Raw genomic sequence first — 22,501 nt, forward strand, 5'->3', positions numbered from 1 at the left:
ATTAAACTTGCTGCAACAGAAATGAAAGCATTTTGATGCAGCTTATTAAAAGGAAAATGCTGTGAAATTAAGAATAATCAAAAACTAATTAAGGTTGATGCAATAGGAACAGTCAAAGAATGCTTGATAACATTTATTGAACTAAAGTAACATGGCTGTCACAAAAGGACATACGTGGAATAAAATTCAAGTAATTATAGAAAAGGGCTAAAGCATAAAATGCACTGGTTTATTATGCACAAATAAAGTGAAAGTTGAAACACACAATTTCTAATAGAATCTTGACTTTAGTTATTATGTCTCCATGAGTCATAAAAAAGGGAAAGAAATGATGCTATCCTTTATTACTCCCCTTTTATTACCCATAATTACTTGGAACTCCCAAATGATAAAGATAAAATGATTCTTTTTGACTGAATGAACTATTTCATAGTATTGGTAAAGAGTTAATAGCCATTTACTTAATCTAAGTGATGGTAACTGAATTCAGTAATTTTCTTGAATGAGCAATGCACAGACATAGGAGTTTGATGTTTTCCTTCTCACCATGAAATGAATAATCCTCACTTGCATGTTTGAGGCTATAAAATATGATTGCCTTCACTCTTTCAGTCTCATTTCCCTTCAATTAGATAGAAATGTTAATGTCAATTACGTAGAAAGCTGAATTTTGCACAGGAGGTAAGTATGCCAATTGCAATGCCCATTCATTGAGCTCCATAACATATACCACATAATAGCTAGTATAAAGAAATAGTCCTAAAGTTAAAACAGAAAAAGGGCAAAGGATAATAACCACATGTTTTTATTGCTTATCATCATTCATTATTAGCCCTTTTTTTTTCAAACCTAAGTGCAAAGAAAAAAACTGTATATAGCCCATTAGAATAATTACTGTAAATATTATAACTGGGACAATGGTATATAAAAATAGCAATTTCCATATAATCCAGAATAATTATCTTTAAATAAATAAGTGGGAAATTGCACTATTTCAATAATTAAAAAGAGGTTGATACAGCCAGTCATACCAAAAAAAAAAAAGCAGATTTTTTTTGTTCTTCAAAGCACTATGCTACACAATGAGTTATAGTCACCAGGCGAGCAGCAATGCTAATTAAGTTACTACAATCTCAGCTGTTAGATACAGATCAGAAAAAAAAAATAGCTGTGAGGAGTAGGCATGTGGCACCAGACCATGGCTCTTAAACCTTCATGCACATATGTTCGAGAGGAGCTTGATAAAATACATAGTCTGAGGCCTATCCTCAGAGATTCTGATTCAGTAGGTCAGGTTAAGTCCAAGGCATCTGAAATTTTAATAGGCATTCCTAAGTGGATTTGCTGTAGGGGCCTTTCAATTACATTCAAGCTGTAGGTTATAAGTCTTTTAAAAACAATAATTGTTTATTCACTTTTGTACCATCTAAGTCACCTCAGTCGCCTTTATAACCCCATCCTTATTTTACTATTATAATTGAGTGGGAAAAAAAAAGCTTTTTAAAAAACCTGCAACAGGTATTCTATATATTTAAAATATAAAAATATTATACAGGGACAATGAGAAGTAATTTAGACAAATACCTGGTGGTTGTCAATCTTGGTCACACATCAAACTCACCAGGGGGATGTCTAAAGTACTACAGCTGGAGCCAGGCTCCACTAATCAAATTGGAATCTCAGGGAGTAGGCTCTATACATCTGTATTTTTTAAATCTCCCCCTGGTGATACAGAGGCATAGCAGAGATGGAGAGTCAGTGACCGTAGGATAGCTAAAGAAATCTATCAACAGCAATAAGTTTCTCATATGAACTTTGGAAATTTCAAATAAACAATTTGAAATAAACTTTGAAATAAACTTCATTACTACAGACTCTGGTTGACCTAGCACTTTCCCTTCCTCTCTGCTATGCTACAATGACAATCGTACATACTTGACACTTTTTTTTTCTAAAATTTTACTCAAATTTAAAATTTGCTATTTTAAATCTCTAGGTTAATTTCTCTTTTCCTCAGAGAAGTTTTTAGCTTCTCTTTGGAACCTAATGAGCATGCCTGGCTTCACAATGTCTGCCATACTCTGGACAGAGCTTCAGTTCTCAATAACCATGCTTTTAATACCTTAAAAGCTATTATCCTCAAACTCAACCGTAATTTAGCAGTTCTGTGTGTAGTATTTGGATGGATGACCAAATACAATAGAATCATACCTTTTTCCCTAAACCTTTTCCATAAAGCAAAAATGGGAAATAAGTTCCTCTCTGCTCTTGGAAGGCAAATGATGTAAACATCAAAAGTTGTTGGGAAGTCTTTTTTTTTTCATATTCAACAAGTCAGTCACTATTTTGAGAACATGAAGGCAATACGCAGAAAAAAGTAACAATATTAAAAAAGAGAGTTGAGAGAGTTGCCAAAAAAGAAAGGAAAATAAACCTTGAAGCTTATCTAAATGACCAAACATGGTATCTAATTTACATATGCTAATAACAGACTTCCCTGGGGACTCAGTTGGTAAAGAATCTGCCTGCAATGCATGAGTCCTGCGTTTGATCCCTGGGATGGAAAGACCCCCTGGAGAAGGGGATGGCTACCCACTCCAGTATTCTTGCCAAGAGAATCTCATGGATAGAGGATGGTGGGCTACAGTCCATAGGGTCTCAAAGAATCAGACACAGCCGAGACAACTTAGCACATGCTAATAACAGTCATGAATTAATGTTGGTGTATGTTATACCAGTACGATACAGCTTATAAGGGCCCCAGAGGAAGGAACTATATGAAGAATTAGCCATCAGGAAGACAACTTACTTCAATCTTCTTTCATCACTGTATCTCAGTTAAATAAAAGACAGTATAACAGCATATTATAATTGTTACCTTTCAATAAAGTCTAATTTCAGAAGTCATATTTGCGGTAAAAATACACCCTAAAAAAATAGAACAGCAAGAGAGTAGAGTATGTTTTAGTTAAATAGCCTATTGTTTGTCTGAATTCACTTAGATATTTTTAAGAAATGCTTCTTGTTCTTGTCCAAGAGTCTCGTGTGTATAGAACCTCAAAAATGGTTGCTGAAGCACATCAGTCAGTTCCAGAGAATGATGATAAGACATAACTGACATGCACTTGACAAAACAAAAGCAAAAATAAAAATAAAAAACATTGTGTACAAAAGTGTCTTTCTTTCACTTGCTCTCTTCACTCCATCCAAATTCTCACTTTAAATCTACCACCATGAATTATTTTTCATTAAAGCTGTGGAATTTTTCTGTATCTGAGTTTCTTTTCCTAGTGGAATTTTAGGCTAAAGGATAAAGACTATTATAAATGCTTAGATGAGTTTCTATTTCAGAAGCAGGAAAAATTTCATAATTCAGTTAAATAGCATGTTCATCTTCACTTTATTTTCATGGCATTAGTTCACATAACTGAATGAAACAAAGATCCCCAACTTTAATAAATAAACATAAAATCAAATGTAATTAGCTATGTTAATTTGTATTTATGTTGTATGAAGAATGAGGAATATTCTAAAACAAAGAAGATTTGTACATATTCCTTATCATGTCTCAAACCGTAAAATGTTTCTTATTAACCAACTCAGAGAATAGTATGTTGTTTTTGCCATTTTTTTTTTCTTTTTTTTTTTTAATTTATTGAACTATGCCATACAGAAACTGAAACTTTCATTTCTTCATTTTCAGGGATGAGGAAGATAACAGTCTCTCTGAAGATAATCATGATCAACAAGTTCAGTTTCTTTCTCAAAAGGTTAATTAGAAGTCACATGAAATAGCGTGCCTGTTATCTGAACTACGCTTGTTCCCTTGCTTTTAGTTGGTCAGCCGCTAACCCAGCTGTATCAATGCCACTTTGCTCATATCAAAATCTTTAAAGGTATAAACTCTGGAGTCAAAAGATTGATACTTAGTTTCATGCAAAAGGAAGATAATGTGTAAATGCCTATTTAGCTTCAGACATGCAGGAGGGATCCTCTTTGAAGTTTTCCAGACCACTTTCTTTGGGTGCACAACAAAAATTACTTCAGTTCAATTTCTATTACCCTCTACTCCAGGCCCATTAAATCTTTCCAAATAGATATCCTTTATGTCACACACATACAGTGATATTCAAGGCCCTTTTTATCATATAGTTAAGGGGTGCCACATAGTGCTCTCAAACACAGAGAGCGATTTCCACATTTTAAAGCAACAAATTAATCCTGACCTCCGCTATTGACATTTGAAGAAGCAGCCTGATCTTTTAGGCCTTGATCAGTTTGCCTCTAAAAATTTCTAATTATTGTTAGCAGTCAGCAGAAGGTAGGGGGCATCAGAATCTGAAGCCATATGTGACCACAAAATTCTCTTTTCCTTCACTGGAATAAATTATCATCTACACCATTAGCAAATGGTCATTTTTACAATCATGCCTTCTGGGCTTTTCCTTTGACTATTCTCAACTCACTACACTAGGAGAAAATGTACTTCACTAGCAAGTTACTATACTCTTTAAAGGGAGTTTTCTCTTTCTCCCCTGAAGGCTCTTTAAAATAGTGATGATAAAAGGTAAGATACTATCAGTGTACTTCAGTCACTTCATTACAAGTCAATAATATCATTTTTATTCCGTTTGGCTTCTCAAAACTAAAACTCTTTTTTTTCAGAACTGAAAATTTGTAGGCAATTATGATATTTAAAATATCTGTCTGCTTGAGAGTAGTAGGGAAATTCTTTCTTCATTGAGGGCTTTTAAATGCATGCAGTGCTTTATTCAGGAGTTACTAGGAATACAATGACATTCAGTAGAAATAAAAGGAATAACATGAAAGACCCTAATTAAAGGGAAAATCGACTAGTTAGAAGTTGATGCCAAAGAGAATATGCTGTAGTAAAATCAGTCTATACTGAGTCTTTCTTTCGTGAGTAAGGAATCTATATACATATGACACTTGCTATAGCTCCAAACAAGGTCTCTGCAATTCCCCTCAGGAATCAAATTGGAAGTTCCTTTACTAAGAAAAGAATAAAACACAAAGTTCATAAAGTTCCTTAGATAAAACAACAAACAAAACACATTACAAATGTCTAAAATACACTTGATGTGCAGGGAAAGCTAAATTCATTCAGAATTCACACAAAAAATTTAGTGATTCTGCTTTGCCTACAGGTTCACAGCACCTAGCATAGCTTCTAGTTTTCAAAATGAAAAATGCCCCTATAATCTCTACTTTAGGCAATCTTTGATTATTTCCCTATAGCTCAGGGTAAACAATGATTAACGGGATAAGGCCAACAAGTCAGGGGAAAAAAATGAAGCAGAAACTGTTCTTATAGTAGCTACCTCTTACACATTTCAAGTTTTAAAGTGTAGCTTTTTAAAAGCTATCAAAATATGTCTATCAACACATTAATCACAAGAATATGAGGAAAAAGAAAAGCAACTCCAACAAAATTACTAGGGCTGTAGGCAGAGTAAAGCTTTTCTCTTTTTCCTTTCTTTTGTTTCTTTGTCCACTGCAGGTTCAAAGGAGTTAGATTGTCTTTAATTTTAATTTGCCTCATCTCAGTGGGATGAAGATTTCCCAGGTGATGCTAGTGGTAACCCTTCTGCCAATGCAGAAGACATAAGAGATTCGGGTTCGATCCCTGGGTCAGGAAAATCCTCTGGAGGAGGGCATGGCAACTACTCCAGTATTCTTGCCTGGAGCATCCCTTGGACAGAGGAGCCTGGTGGGCTATGGTCCACAGGGTCACAGAGTCAGACATGACTGAACTTCGCACACATGCAGTGGGATCAAGCAACTTAATATACATGCACACTGTGATTTCCTTATTCACACATGTGCATTCTTGGGCGCTGCAACACTCTCATACACCCATACACTGCATATCCAACAAGTTCATTTTAATTTCTCAGCAAATATGGGTGTATATTGACTATGCAAGTTAAGCGTTCTGTTACTATTCACAACTTACTTAACTTCTCTGGGTCTCTGTATTCTCAAACTGAGGAAACTGAAAATAAGCAGCTGTCTATGAAAACTCAGTACCATCTGGGATGTGCAGAGATCATCTGTGAATGTTCATTCCATTACCATACACCCAAGGCCAAGCTTCTTTTCCAATAAAAGGAACGGAGAGAAGTGAGCGAGTAGTCCTCAGCGTTGCAAATGAGGTCACTGTTGTAAGCATGCTGCTTCCTGTGTGTCCTGTAGATTATCCATGTGCTATTGGCTCAGGGGCCTTCCGTAGTGGCTCAGCTGGTAAAGAATCCAACAGCAGTGAGGGAGACCCGGATTCAATCCCTGAGTTGGGAAGATGCCCCTGGAGAAGGGAATGGCTACCCACTCTAGTATTCTTGCTGGAAAAACCTAGGGACAGAGGAGACCGGTGGGCTACAGAGCCCAGGGGCTCACAAAGAGTCAGATGTGACTGAGCAGCTAGCATACATATTGCCTCAGGGACTGTAATTACAAGCCAAACTCAGGATGTGAATTAGAGGACCAAAAAAGGAGCAAGTGCTAATGAGAAAAGTTATATCATTATTTCCAGAAAAATAGTTGATGGACACAGAGTGAATTGGAAAAGAAAGTGAAAAGTGAAAGTGTTAGTTGCTCAGTCCTGTCCAACTCTTTGTGACCCCATTGACTGTAGCCTATTTGGCTATGGTTTTTCCAGTGGTGATGTATGGATGTGAGAGTTGGACTGTGAAGAAAGCTGAGCGCCCCAAAATGGATGCTTTTGAACTGTGGTGTTGGAAAAGACTCTTGAGAGTCCCTTGAACTGCAAGGAGATCCAACCAGTCCATCCTAAAGGAGATCAGTCCTGGGTGTTCATTGGACAGACTGATGCTGAAGCTGAAACTCTAACACTTTGGCCACCTCACGTGAAGAGTTGACCCTTTGGAAAAGACCCTGATGCTGGGAGGGATTGGGAACAGGAAGAGAAGGGGATGACAGAGGATGAGATGGCTAGATGGCATCACCAACTCGATGGGAGTAAACTCGGGGAGTTGGTGATGGACAGGGAGGCCTGGATGTGCTGTGATTCATGGGGTCACAAAGAGTGAGTGACTCAGTCACAAGACTGAGTGACTGAACTGAACTGAACTGGGTCCTAGTAAAAATTTCTCTTATTTTTAAGAGTCAAATGGAAAAAATGTAAATCAGTACTAGATCCATGATATTTTGCCTTTAAAAAGTCTTTGACAATCACAGCAACTCTATTTTTGGTCTTTTGTTTTCTTAATAAAGTAAAACATTTCAAGTTAATCTCCCTGATCAATTGTCCCTTTAGTAGAATCTGGAATGACTCCTATATAATAAAATGAATGCATTTCTAAAGTGATAAAATGGGTTGAAAATAATTAAGCTTTCTATAAATAAAATTATCTCCCAAGTACCTAATTTACTGAGACTCACTTAAATTTCTAAAGAGTTTTATAATTTTCTTGTCAAAGTTTTTGATACTAGATAAAATATTTTTCTATGAATTCTACATAGCCCACTGACCAATGTAGTATATGTACATTACTATAGCCACCTGGAAAAGTAATACAGATGCATATTTTATGAAATGTTCTGGAAATGAAATGCACTAGAATTTAGACAGCCATTATAATTTTCTACTGAGTTACCAGCCACTATAACATTTGTAAGAGATTGAAATTTCCACAAGCACTGCTGGAGGGCTATCAAGATTTTATGGTCATATATTTTCATATTATGTTATCAAAAATGATTATTCACTTACTTAAATGTTCAATTTTATTCAAGAAAAAGAATTATTTCAATGAAACCTGCTGTGATTTCCTTAATAATCTCACTTTAAGGCCATTGGAAGAGGCAGTATTAATGGTGCTTTTCAGCATCCTTGAAGCATTGTCTAGCCTGCTTATGTGATCTTCCATTTTGGGGTCAATTGGGATAACAGTGAAATCAGAATTTTCTGCAAAATCTCTGGAACACAATGAACTCAATGATTACTGACTACATTTTTCTTGCAATCTGAATTTAACAACACTATCTCAATTCGAACTTTCACGATGTGTAATTGCAGTGATGCTTCTTTAAAAGTGGCAGCTCATTTTCAAGTAGAGGTACAATTCTCCAAATGGGTTAAACAGAGCTCTCCCTTCAACAAAATAAGGCTTCCAATATACATTTTGAGGTGGGTTAACAGCCTTTTCCGTTTGGATAAAGGAGCACACACTGAGAGTATCTTTCTGCCATCTGAGTAATCAATGAGCCAATATCATTGAAAATCTTCCAGAAATTCCCCTGACTCAATTCAAAAAGAAGTGTTTATTCTTCTCTGCACCCTATCCTTCATTTCTCTACTCTCATTTGATACCTGTAGGAGTATTTTTTTCATCTTGCAATTAAGAGAAAGAGGAAGTCTTTCACACTTTTCTTAACAATTCCTGTCTATTTAAATAATCCCTACTATATGCATATATGATAACCATGAAGTAAAGTGATATGAAAAATATTTGGAAAAAACTATAATAAAACCTGTAATCAAGAAAGCCACTAATTTCATTATTGTTATTTTAATGATTCAAGCGTGAACATGCGATTTGTCATTATTTTAACAGAAATAAGTGCAAATTAATGAGTAAGTCTAGATTTTCATAAAATAGTACAGGGGCTACTTTATACAAAATATTGAGAGTTAGGCTTGCCAATATTTACACATATGCCATGATTAGCTCACTAGTTCTGCATATTCCAAATGATTGATACTGTACTTGGAAAATTTATAATACATGAGTCATATCAGAATGAGGGTTTTATTTTAAAATTATACTGATTTTCTATAAAAGTATGTGATAATGCAAAAAGTCAGTAATTATACTGTCTTGTTACAGTTACAAAACTAATCTCTTAGTTTTATTATTTTACTTCCAAAGATTTATGACTTGGATTGTGAAACACAGCATTTATTAATTAAAATAACCAACGTTCTAAATCTTTTACATATAGTTCACTTTTCTCACCAGTAAAGAAAACACCTAAAAGGCATTTACAGCATTGAACATAAGTTTTAATACCTGGCCATACTTCAAAGTAACTGCAAAAATGACTTTAAAAAAGATAAAGTTCACTTAGTAAACAATAAAATATATATTCCGAATCCAACAGATAGTCCTTTTTAAGATTACTCAGTGAATAATTTTGCTACTTATTGTGGTTATGTCTGATTTCACCAATTTTATCTTCTGTACTCTACATGGCCTGAGCAGCTGACTCTGGAATGCACTTCCTCAAACATCCAGTCCTCAGCCTCTGTGCTCAGGCTTACAGTTAGGATCACCCAAAGAAAGGCAATGGCAGGAGATGCCAGGGGTGAAGAAGGGCAAAGTAGGGTATTTCTTTTGGCTCTGTAAACGGATGCAATTTTGGTTACAGTTTACATCACATGCCATTTCAGGTTTAGAGACAGCAGTAGCTTCTCACATTGTTGGTCCCTGAGTCATTGGCCTTTTGTTGATTCTCTTAAGCCTTCTCACACCTTTGTAATGGTACTTTCCTTACTAAACCCTATTAACTGGAATGTTTTGATGATGCCATGTGTTTTCTGCTGTGATTTTACCACATATTCTCATGGTAATTTCACTTTCAATGCTTATTAGTTTTCTATTGTTAAACACTCAAACCAAGCATACCTCAGTTTATATAATAATACATTCATGTATGCAAATCATAATTTTCAATACAAATTACTCTTTTTTTTAAAAGTTTTTCAAAAACATTATTTTCTCTATTTTCATCAATTTAACTCTTTCTCCTCACATTCATCTTCTCCTAAAGTCTTTATTCCTATTTAGAGCACCTCATACACAGAAGTTTGAGACCTCAGTTATCATTGGTTACTTTGACACTCACCCTCAACTCCCTCTAAATCATACACTTGACCAGGTTATTGCCAACATAAATTCAAAGTTCTCAGTGCTCCTCACAGTTCTTTTTCTTTTCTTTTTCTGCCCTCTGATTTGGGAGGTTTGGGTCCTTACTTCTCAGTTGAATTACTTGGCCTTGCTACACATATGCAGGGCTGCCACTCAACTCAGCAAACCAATGACCCAAAGTGGAAATGTGATATGAGGGATTCAGAGCTGCTCTTTCCTCATATAGCCTTTCTTCTCACATTCAGGGATGATTTCAGGTGTTTGATAAACTTAAAATTGATTTTTACTTTCATGTACATTTTAGACCTAACCAAGGAATGAAATGAGACTCCATCCTGCTTTTATTCTTAGTTCTCCACTTGCAGCCCCGCTTCCTCACATTTGGCAGTGCCAGCTTGACCTTCCCAGCACTAGGACAGTTACGCCTCCTTCCCTTGCCATCTTTCACAGCTTACCTTGTGTACCATGAACTCACCTTGAGTTGTGTTGGAAGAAACCCTTGCCCATTACTTTCCCTGTGTAAATTCACTCTAACCTTTCCTTTCTCCAATCCCACTTATTCCCCAGGACAGAGCCCCCTTTGGGGAATGTGCCGGGCCACACAGACTGTGAGTGAGGTCACACTGCCAAGAACTGTATACTTGTGTCAGTGCCTACATAGCGCATTTAAGCAAGTGATTGAACTTGTCTCTGCCTCAGTATCCTTATGTGTAAAATGCACATACCAATACCTCCAATATGAGTACTCCATTATTTAGACTTAAGCTTAGTTTTTTGCTAAGTCGTGTCCAACTCTTTTGCAACCCCATGGACTGTAGCCCATCAGGCTCCTCTGTCCATGCCACTTCCCAGGCAAGAATACTACAGTGGGTTGCCATGTCCTTCCCCAGGGTATCTTCTTGGCCCAGGGATTGAACCTGCATCTCCTGCATTGGCAGACAGACCCTTTACCACTGGGGACATTTCAAACCCTCTCAGAGAAGATAGACCACCAGTGATTTCCCCAGCATATCCTATATGGAGAAGAATGTGGCAGGAAAGGATAACAGCAGAACTCATAGAAAGCTTTCAGCTCTGATTTCAATTGCAGCAGCTTGTTCTGCCATCTTGTGAAGCCAATCTCAAATCAATCTTTTGTTTGAGTTTCTTCTGATCCTTCTAATTTGGTGTAATCATTCTGCGTATGCTGTATGCATTCTCTAGTAGTCTGTTTATTTTTCTCACAGGAAACACTCTTAATATTTTACCTATATCTTTATATATCTACATATAGATGCATAGGTATAGATAGACAAACACATTTCTCTGTAAGACTGTCCACGTTTTTAAGTTCAGATAGACTTTTTTGCAACTTTAGATGTGTTTAAAATGGAGTATATGATTAATGTGATTTAATAGTTCTTTTCAATCAAATGCCTACTACTTGATAGGCACTATTCCAAGATGATTGGTAATCTTAACCACACTTCTGCAAAGTAGCTGTTATCTCCATTTCATACACAACAGTGCTTTTCAAAGTGCCAGTTACAAACTGTTTATTACTTACCAGCATAGAGATAACTACAGAAGTTCAGAATAAATGCTTAGAAACTTTCACAGCAATTTGACATTGCAGTGACCTCCGAGTGTGTGATCACTGTCAACAAATTTGTTCTGTGGCTTAAGTTTTCTGTAGAAAAAGACTGGCAAGCCACAATGGCAGGGGAACATTTTGGAACACTGTGATTATGGAGCAAATGCAGACCATGAACTAATGTACTTCTTCTTTCATCAAAAAAAAAAGTCTTGCTACATAGTAAAAGAAAAATCAGCTGAATACCAGCATTCTTAGCAATGTGGTAAAAAATTGTGAATTATGTTAAAGCTAATGCATTAAATTGAAAATTATCCTCTTTCTTAAACAAGATAGAAGTTGATTATACATCTGTACTACACACTTGAGAGGGTAACAGGCAGGAAGTCCAGGGGTCTCCAAATGGAGGAAATAGGCTGCAAGTGTCAGACATTTTTATCTCTCTTAAGCGGCAGGAGGAAACAAACTAGTGATATTTTTTTTCCTTCTCTATACAAATTTAAAAGGAGGTTTCTCTTAAAGTGCTGTGTTGCCATGACACCTGGTTTCACCTGAAGCTATTCTCAAATCTTGAGTTAACTAATACATTTTTCTTATGGAAATGTTTATCTTAAAGCTATGTTAATGTGCTATGCATTTACCCCAGATTCTAAGTTCCACCAAATGGCTCAAACTACTTGACAAATCAGTATGTTATACTCAGGTATCGCTCCCCTAATCTATGTAAACAAAACTATTTGTGTGGTAATCTGCCTATGAATTATCTGGTGCCAAAATTATCACAAAATAAAATTTATGGATGAGGGGCCTGGTGCCATTCTGAATTTTAAGACGTTCCTTTCTTTTCATTAACAGACTGCTAGTGACTATATAACAACGAGCTGAAGACTAGCGGGGCGGCGGGGGTACTCTTTCTGCCCCCTTCTGATGCCTATGTCAGAAGCTTTCTCTATCTCCTTTATACTTTAATAAAACTTTATTACACAAAACTCTGAGCGATCCAGCCTCGTCTCTGGCCCTGGATTGAATTCGTCTCCTCCGGAGGCAACAACCTTTCATCTTGGGGGATTGTTTGGGATCCTTCAGGACAAGGTAAGGATGCTTGGAGCTCTAGTTCCTTGTTCTCTTGGTGAACACGTTTTCCGCTGTACTTTTCTAACTCTACGGTGTGCTTGTGTGAATGAATGAAATGCCCTGCGTGAAGCAAGTGAGGAGCCCTGCTCTGCGGTTCCGCGGCGACCTCATAAGGCTTATGGCAGAAACCTGTCGGGGGTTTATACCGACCTGCCAATGCCAAGAGGCAACCAATGTCTCCTTCGGGAACCAATCAGAAATGGGCAAAGCGTGTGGACCGAACTCTCCTTTCTCAGTCAAACTTCTCAGTCTCTTTGACCATTTCATAACTCCTTGGGAACTAAAAGTACTAACCTAATCTATCGGCTCATAGGCTTTCCAGGGACTTGTAATCTATGTTGCTACTGTGTACTAGGTGGCCTAGGTCTCAAACTGGGATTGGTAGTCAGGAAGCGCCTAGCCTCGCTAGGACTCGAAAGCTTGGAAGCTAGATGGAGCTCTAACTCCAAGAGCATCTCTGAGGTTAAAGGTTACTCGGATTGGAACTGCAATGTTTTTTTTTTTTCCTTTGGTAACACTAGCTCTTAGTGAACGAGAGGAGGCTCTTATACCGGTGTGATGATGCTTGGAAGGAACATCTCAGTTTTAAGTTCGTACAGGTCTTACTGCGGTCAGAAATATACTCAGGGTCGTGCACAGACACTCAGGTGATGAATGTTTCCCCCCAGTGGTCTTAGCTTGGGAGGCATTCCGGAAGGTTACTCTGATTGCACCCCGGGTGGCATCAGAGGCAAGCGAGGTGAAGAGCTGGACGTCAGTCAGGGATGCCATCAGGTCTACACCTGGTGCATCCCCACCCCATCTCGGTGGTAGAACCGGGAGGGACGAGTGTGATGCCTGCATTGGTAAGGGACAGACTAAGTCCGACCAGGAAGGAAAAGCTTTTGGTGTAACGTCTGTCTACACCTCCATCTAGAGCAGGGAGGGACGCCTCCGGTAGAAAAAATGGCTCTGGTCGCTTTTTTACTCTCTTACAAATGGGAGATAACAATTTCAGCCTCGTCTCTGGCCTCAGATTGAATTCGTCTCCTCCAGAGGCCAAGAATCCTGGAGTCTTATTGTTCAACAACAACCTTTCACACTGAGGCACAAAAGTTTTAGATGTGAGAACGTCTGTCTAGAATATTTGAACAACACAACTCTTGTTTCTGCCAGATAAGAAATCAGCCCATTTCTAAATTTTATATGTGTGAGCTAGACAACCATCCTTTGTCTGATATATTTGGTGTTTGGATAATCTTCAAAGCACTTAAAAGGAAGAAATGCAACATGTTTTGTAATGGCAGGTAAAGTCAAAGGACAAAGCAAAAGCCCAAAGCTTACAAGAACATATTCTCTATAATTATTTATGACATAGTTCATAAACTGAGCACAGTTGTCAGTAAAATATGATAATAATCTTGATATTACTTATTGACAAAAAGTTATCACAGACTACTCTACAATATTGATACAATACTTTAAATTGTATGATATATTCCATCAGAAAGATCCACATATATTCATAGATCCTAAAGAAATATATTTTATAAAACATGTATTTAACTATAACTTTACAGGCTAAATCCTGGAACTGGCCACTAATAAAGAAATGAAAATGAATTTTGAAAATACAGCAAAATTTGCCTCATTTTGGATAAAAGTTTAAAATGACTACTTTAAGATCACTGAAATTGCTTCAAAATCTCTTCTCCCATTCCTGCCAACATACTCTTGTAAGATTAATTTCTCTACTTTTACTACTACTAATATAAAGCTTGGAAGTAGTTGAGATTATACATTATTCCCTGAAAAAAATGCGAGAACCAACCCAAGGAGATTAGATAAATTAATAAGAAAGAAGCATATGTCACTTTAAAATAAATACTTGATATATATGATGTTCATTCAAAGTGTGCATACAGGCTGATAACATGGACAATTACTGTTTATTTTATTACTTTTTGTTTTGCATTGATTACAGATTTACAAAGGAAATTACGAACATTATAATGATTCTCTGCCCTAATACCCCCTTACTCAATGTGTACATACAACTTTGTAATTCTGTTATCTTTTCGAATGCCATGTTTATAAGACAACAATAAAAAGTCACAACTTTCATTTTGTGTGCTTTACCTTTTTACTTTATAATAAGCTATTTTTACTGTACTTTACAAAAGTATGACTTATTCTTGATTTAGGGAAAATAAAAGGCCCTCACCACAGAGGACTCAGAAGTACCGACTGGGCTCCAGGACAGAGGTTCATTCCTTGTGGTCCAGCTCCCCACCTAGAAGCTTACTCTGAAAGTTTCAGGAAGCATTTTCTAACTTCCTTCGTATGCAACAAATAAACAGCTCCCCTTCTTTCTACTTCCTATAGGAAAATTGAATTAGGCTGAGGGAAGATTTGTACTGAGGGAATGTTTTGCTTTGCTATAGTTGTTCTTGTTCTCACTGTTTTGTTTTTGTTTTTTTTTTTTTTCAGTGACAGGAGGAGACTTAACTTAACCAAAGAGTAAGAAGTGGAAGGTTCAATCCCATAATAAATTGCGGGTGTTCTTAGAAGCATTCGAGGGTGTCCATTCTCTATCAGGGTCACTGATGTCTGTCTCCTGGGGAAACAGGACAAAGCTTTCTTGCCTGACTATACAGCACAAGATTTTGAGGGTGAATTAAACAGGGAAGAGCACACTTAGAATAAAGAACCTCACCTAAGACACTTATAAGTGTGAAAAAACATGGAAACAAGACATATGCAGAGAACCACAACAGCATCAGTTTATTTTCTGGACATGTATATGATGTAAATAATCATCAAAGGAAGTAAATGAAAGTTGAAATGTTTGCAACTACTAACTTGCAACTATTAAATATTAATCAAATTTCAGTCCTATCACTACACACTTTTCAGAATCATTCCATAGGCCAAATTCCATAATATAGGGAAAGTTTTTTTTTTGTAAACTTAAATATATATGTATATTTAAATTAATGATTCAAATGCTTTTTTGGTCTCACCTCCTTAACCTGTTGTTAGTGGTGGATTCCAGGGTTCATTTCTTGGACTACTCTTCCCTAGACTCTCTTGGTAAACCATCCATTCTGATGACATATACATACTCAGTGTTTAAGATCTTCAACTTGAATCAGTCACTGGATTCCAGACTCATATGCCCAACTGCTTATTATATAACCACTCTTGTATGTGTAATAACAGGGCAAAATCAGAACCTATCTCAATATAGTCATCACTCTCATTCCTTGCAATCCTGCCTGTCTCCTTTTCAAATTATTTCATGTGTTCAAATCAAAACCCTTGAAGTCATACATGACTTCTCTTTCACTCTTATACCTCACATTCTGGCCACTAGCTAGTCAAAATACTTTAAAAGTACACGGAGAATTCCACTTATTCTCATCATATTTGTTTCAATCTCTTCACTCTAAATCAACTTTATCTTTTACCTGGTTTATTTGCAATAATTTCCTAACTGGTCTCTCTGCTTTTCATCCCATCCCTCATCACCATAGTCTATACTCCCCATAATAGCCAGAGTGATACTATTAAAATGTTCATATGCTCACCTTATACCTCCTAGCTCTGCTCAACAACCTTCAGTGGTGTCTCATGTTAATCAGATAAAGCCATCCTTCAATCTCCTCAATTGCTCACATTTCCTATATCCTTATCTTTCTGCCCTCATTTCTTCTATTCTATGTGTTCACTCTGATCTGCACACTCTGGCTGAGCTCTTCTTCAAATATACCCAGAGAGCATCCATTCTAGATGTGTCTCTGCATTACTTTCTGTCCCCAAATGTGGTGGCTTGTCTAGATCTTTACTCTCTCTTGGGTGTTTACTCCAATGTTACTTCCTTAATGAAGCATTCCCTCATACCTTATTTAAAATGGCACTTCCTCTCTCCCTTTTCTTAAATTGTATTCTTTGTAGAATTCATCACCCTTGGACAAACATGTACTTACTTCTTTTACTTATTGTCATTTTTCTCCCACTTGATGCAAGTTACACAAGGGCAGAGTTTTTCCCGTTTTGTTCTCCACTATATTCAAAAAGCCTAGAACAAGTTCTGGAAAAAAAGTAGCTCAGTATGTATTATTGAAAGAATGGCTGAATCTTAATTACACTTAAGGTGCCTGTAGGGTCAAATTGTAAAGACATATTAAATGGATATCTATTAATTTATTTTGAACTGACAATCTTAGTATCCCTTAGAAGCTGAGAATTAAAATTAATTTTCTCTGTCTCACCTCCTCTGACATAAATAGATGGTGGTAGATTAGTAATATAATCAATCATGTGACTACTCAAAATTAGACTCCTTTGCTCCTGGTTTGAAAGACTAGAAATTAATTTTTGGTTGACCAAGCCTAGTCAATTTCTTGCTTGAATACCTTTCAAATATATTCTTTCTCTCTATTACCTTAGCTCTCTTTTTGTTTCAGGTCTTCATCATATGGCACCTTGGCTGCTAAAATCATTTTCATTCTCCTTTTACCTTGCTTACTCAAAGCCTCCCTTCCCAGAGTTGTACAAAAAGTACTGATTTTTTTTTTCTTTTATTTCTCTAATTTTAAAAGGATGCATACTATATCTGATATACTAAGGGAGGAAACAAAAGTAGAGCTGTAGCTATTGGCAAGTCAGAAGCAGTTATTTGTAGACAACACAGGCTACTATAATGAGAAACCCCCAAAGAAGTTCAAACCACTATTACAACTAGTAAGGAGGTAATAAACAAAATAGAAATGTGCATTTTTATTTGCTAGAAAACCAATCAGTATATAAAAGGAGACAAAGACATCAGTTCAAGTAGCAGCCAGGATTGGGGCACAAGAACTGATTTTCATGCTAGTTCCATGCCACTCTTGGTCACATGGACTCAGTAGCAGCTCCACAGGTGAAATAGCCTTTTCAGCTCTTTATGAAAATCTCATACCACAAGAGCTCACACTCAACAGAAAAAGAAGTAAGGCAGGGACACAAACTATTATGTGTAAGGTAGATAAGCTACACAGGGAACTCTGCTTGATATTATTTGGTAGCCTGAATGGAATGGGAGTTTATGGGGGAATGGATACATGTATGTGTACGGCCGAGTCCCTTTGATGTCCAGCTGAAACTATCACATCATTGTTAATTGACTATAGTCATATATTAAATAAAAAGCTTTTGAGAAAAAAAAAAAAGCTTTTGAGAAAGTGTGGAGAAAAAATATATGTAAATAAGTAAGCTAACAGGATATATTGTACAGTACAGGGAAAATAGCCAATATTTTATAACTTTAAATGAAGGATAATCTATAAAAATACTCAATCACTGTGCTGTACATCTGAAACTAATATAATATTGTAAATCAACTAAAAAAATAACAGAAGTGAGCCAAGAAGGGCAGGGAGAGAACTCTTTCTTATCCTACATTCTCTCATCCTTACTTGTAGTCTTTTCCCCAAAGCCCTGAGGGTAATGACGCAGCCTCCATATTAGAAACCTTCATTGCATTTCACCTTAAACATAGTTACAGCACCTAGGAAATTGTGAAGCTAAATATTACCATTTAAATACAGAGTCTCTGCTTTATGTCTCAATAACTAAAAGGCCTGCTTCAGGTATTTACCCATTCACTGTCACTTTCAATCTGAAGGTAGTATTTAAGATCTCAATTTCCTGTTATAGAAAGTACTTATGACATTTGGCAGACTTTTGTTTGGCTTTTTATTTTGTTCGATGTTGCAGTATCGATTTTCAAACATCTCAAACCACACACAAATACATACAAAGAAGACCTCTGAAAAGAGTTTCTGCCATTACAACTGGACAGAGAAGCAGGTGGCACCTCGCAACTCATTGGCCTCAAGAGACCTACGAGCTGGAACCAAGATTGGTTTATGTGTTTTCTCAAGGTTGTTTCAAGATCACATACAAATCCATAACGAAACTAGAATCCAAATGCAGCTGCCAACTACCAGGCATGTAAACCTCAAGCATCCAAGGCATCTATAATGTTTGCAAATGTTTGTGAGGTAAGATTTTAAGTTACAAAGAAATACACGACTAATAACCAATTATCATCTCCATAGGAGAACATAATTCTGGTTCCTAGAAGATATTTTTTATCATAATTTATAATTTAGAAAATAGCCCATTCAATCTCATACCGTACAATTTTCAGCATTGAAAGACAAGGTGGGCTGTATGTATAAGAAAGTTTCGAAATCCAAGCACAATATATAACATCTATATTCATACTACTATCATTCTTTCTAAATTACAACCATTCTTTCTAACATGTAAAAGTGGGTATTGTAGAATGTGCACACCAGTCAGCATTCCTCACCCCCATTTTCCATTTGTACTTGAGTCTACCTACCAGCCTCAATATAAATTGTTGTAAAACCAGAAGACTTAATTCTTACAATCACCCACACCTCAGTACTAAAATAACACTGCCTCCTACATTTCACAGAGCTGCAAAATGTTCATCTACTGCTGTTTCCAAGGATCATTTACAAGAGCCTGCTGGGACTAAAAAATAATAAATTAAGGAAAGCAGAGTACTCTAATTTATAACTCTTCATATTCACACAATGCAAACAATATATTAAAAATATTTATTCAGGAAGAAGCATTTCTAAATTGTATTATTTTGTTTGAATAGCAGAAAAATGTCACCTGGAGAGTCATGGAGCAGGAGAAATATTCAGTATTTATAAATAGAGGAAATAACTAAAATAGTTGAAAAAAACCAAGTGAATAAATTGAAAAGATCATACTCAGTAACTTTTTAACCACAACAAATTCATAATTTAATAGAATTTTAATTAGCATTACTATCAATATAGGAAACCCGCATTTGATTCCTGGATTAGGAAGATCTCCTGGAGAAGGGAGTGGCTACCCATTTCAGTATTCTTCCTGGAGAATTCCATGGGCAGAGGAGGCTGGTGGGCTACAGTCCATGGAGTTGCAAAGAGTTGAATATGACTGATTGACTAATGCTTTCACTTTTTCACCATTAATAAAATACTGTGTGTTTTTACTTCTACTTTTTTGTACTTATACCAACACTTGCAAATTGCTTCCAAAAAATAGATCCTTGGGATTAAAAAGAGACTGCACTTGTAGGAAAATCCAAGTAATAATATTGAAATGAGCTTTTTTTAAAATTAATTCTTTAAGCTGCAATTATTTTCATATAAATATGCTATTAAGACAAAAGAATTCTGCATAGATCCTATATATTGAAACTACTGAGTGGGCCTGTCATTTAATGTAGAAGATATAAATTATTGTGATTCCTGGGCTCACTGGCCACACACCCCTGGTTATACCTTAAAGCACAGTAGAAGAATATAGGATAAGCTAAACCAGTTAATTTCTCTCTCCTAGGAACTTAAAACTAGAACAGAGTAATGCAGTGAACTCTAAGTTTTGAAGTAGAATAACATTTATGTCACTTTTAGGGCTAAGTTTTCATCAGCCTCAATTAAAAAAAAAAAACCCACTATTTCAGCAATGTAGATTTATCATAGAATGGTATGACTCTTTCAAAGTCTGATGTAAAATATTTTAAAAAATACAAGAAGAGAAAATGTACTAAATTTTTAAATAGTTAAGTTTTAAACACTACATTTCACTTAAAAGATAATTATATTGGTATGAATAAAAATTATGTAGTCATAAATAGAATTAAACATATACATTATAGACATTATTTTTGATCCTGTTCAGATCTTATTATACTTACTAAGGAGCTATAATGCTAATGCTATTTTGAAGCTTACAAATATCTTAAATTCTCCATGGTCTCTGTGCTAATCCTGATAAAAAAAGCTATTTAACGTAGAGATCATATCAATATGTCACAAGGAAATCAGGTCCATGCACAGTACATTGTTACTTCCTAAATTAAACAAATAGCACACAATATTTCCAGTTTATTTACAGTTGTTTCTTTAAAAAATAATTTTATCAAAAAATTATGTTTTTAATCATATGTATTTTCAAGTCAAGTTTTTTTCCTAGGTTCATATATGGTATTTTTATCAATTATTTGGGCATGTTGTATCCTCTCCAATGAGGTTTATTATGCAACAAGTAGAATTACATTTGTCTATCTCTCAAATGCTTTACCTAGCACTTTTCCTCTATATACTCCGCCGATCAAATATATAGATGTTATATGACAGCTTGTTTTGGTGTGCTGTGTTTAGTCTCTCAGTCGTGTCTGACTCTTTGCAACACCATGGACTGTAGCCCGCCAGGCTCCTCTGTCCTTGGGGATTCTTCAGGCAAAAATACTAGAGTGAGTTGCCATGCCCTCCTCCAGGAATTCTTCCCAACCCAGGGATCTAAGCCAGGTTTCCCGCATTGCGGGTGGATTCTTTACCATCTGAATCACCACGGAAGCCCTTACTTTTCCTCGATATACTCCACCACTCCAGTGTATAGATGATATATAACAACTTGTTCCTTAAGAGCAAAATCCATGTTTTAGGTATTTTACTAGTCCTAGTGCCCAACATAATTCCTGGGACACAGCACTATTTTACTAATATTCACAGAACAGAACTGAAATTGTGACTTGGAAATCTTTTTTAAATATAAGCTTGGTGGGTGATCCATGGGATCATGAAGAGTTGGACACAACTGAATGACTAAGCACACAGCCCAGCACATGCTTAGATATTTACCTATTAAGAGCATTTACCTAGCAGTCTTCTTTCTTTAATGACTGCTGATTCCCAAAACTGAGGGTCTGAAATATCACAAAAGACATCAAGGCAATTACCCAGAAAGTGGTTGGCCATGGTTTACATTTTATAAAGTGTTTTGGGAGATGGAAATAGATGGCACAATGGTGATGGCTACCCACCCAGTCTAGCTCTAGGCATCATCCCACTTCTGCTGCCATGACGTAAAAAGTGGTATTCCCCAGATGATTTGCTGACTATGTGCTGACTCTGTATGTCTTACCAAGACATACGTGTGTGTGTGTGTGTGTGTGTGTGTGTGTGTGTGTAATATGTTCCCAGAAGCATACATGATTAGCAGAGAAAGGACATAAAATTTTAATCAGGGCAAGGTATCTTTCAAGTACCTCTGTTCAACATAGAATAAACTCCTCAAAAATCAATGAGCCACAATAACTACAAACCACCTAGTACAGTACCTACAGTAGATAGTCAGCAAATATTTACTGAATGAAAGATGAAATAAATATACAAGTTAATCATCAGAAAGTAGAAAAAATAGTTCAGCATTGTAGAAATAACTTTTCTCTTTATGAGTTTTTTTAATTTACATTTTTTAAATTATGAAACTATGATAACACATTTACAGGAGACTTAGAAAATACAGAAAAAGGTAGCACATAGTTTCATTTTTATGAGGTTTTGCTAAAAAAAAGTGAACAGCAACATGCAATAACTCAAAGGACTTAATTTAGGAATTTGCTTATTTTCACAGAGGCACTTGATTTATTTGCAGTGAATTTTTCTTTATTTTAAAATAAAATCATTACAGGGAATTCCCTGACTGTCCAGTGGTTAGAACTCTGTGCTTTCAATACTGAAGGTGTGGATTCAATCCCTGACCTAGGAATTAAGATTCCACAAGCTGTGAAGATGGTCAAAAACAAAAGTACTGTAAAAATTAGTATTATTAGTGGAACCTAATTTATTTAATATGTAATAATAAGTATGAAAATTATGCAGAATTCTAAAATGCTCAAATTAAAATTTGCTGAACACTTTCAGACACATACTTGTGGCTTTGAATGTCACAAATCTTGATACAGATATCACAAAATGAATACAATTTATAGTGTATAGTTGCAAGGAGATCCAACTAGTCCATCCTAAAGGATATCAGTCCTGGG

At 36.1% G+C, this 22,501-nt stretch overlaps 1 protein-coding gene across 3 annotated transcripts in view; it reads right to left on the minus strand.

Annotated features, from left to right (window-relative positions):
* CADM2 (cell adhesion molecule 2) overlaps positions 1–22,501 on the minus strand; it is a 1,205,421-nt gene that overhangs the window by 238,169 nt on the left and 944,751 nt on the right. The window lies entirely within an intron of this gene.

The sequence above is a fragment of the Odocoileus virginianus genome, chromosome 25, assembly GCF_023699985.2.
Source record: "Odocoileus virginianus isolate 20LAN1187 ecotype Illinois chromosome 25, Ovbor_1.2, whole genome shotgun sequence".
NCBI lineage: Eukaryota > Metazoa > Chordata > Mammalia > Artiodactyla > Cervidae > Odocoileus > Odocoileus virginianus.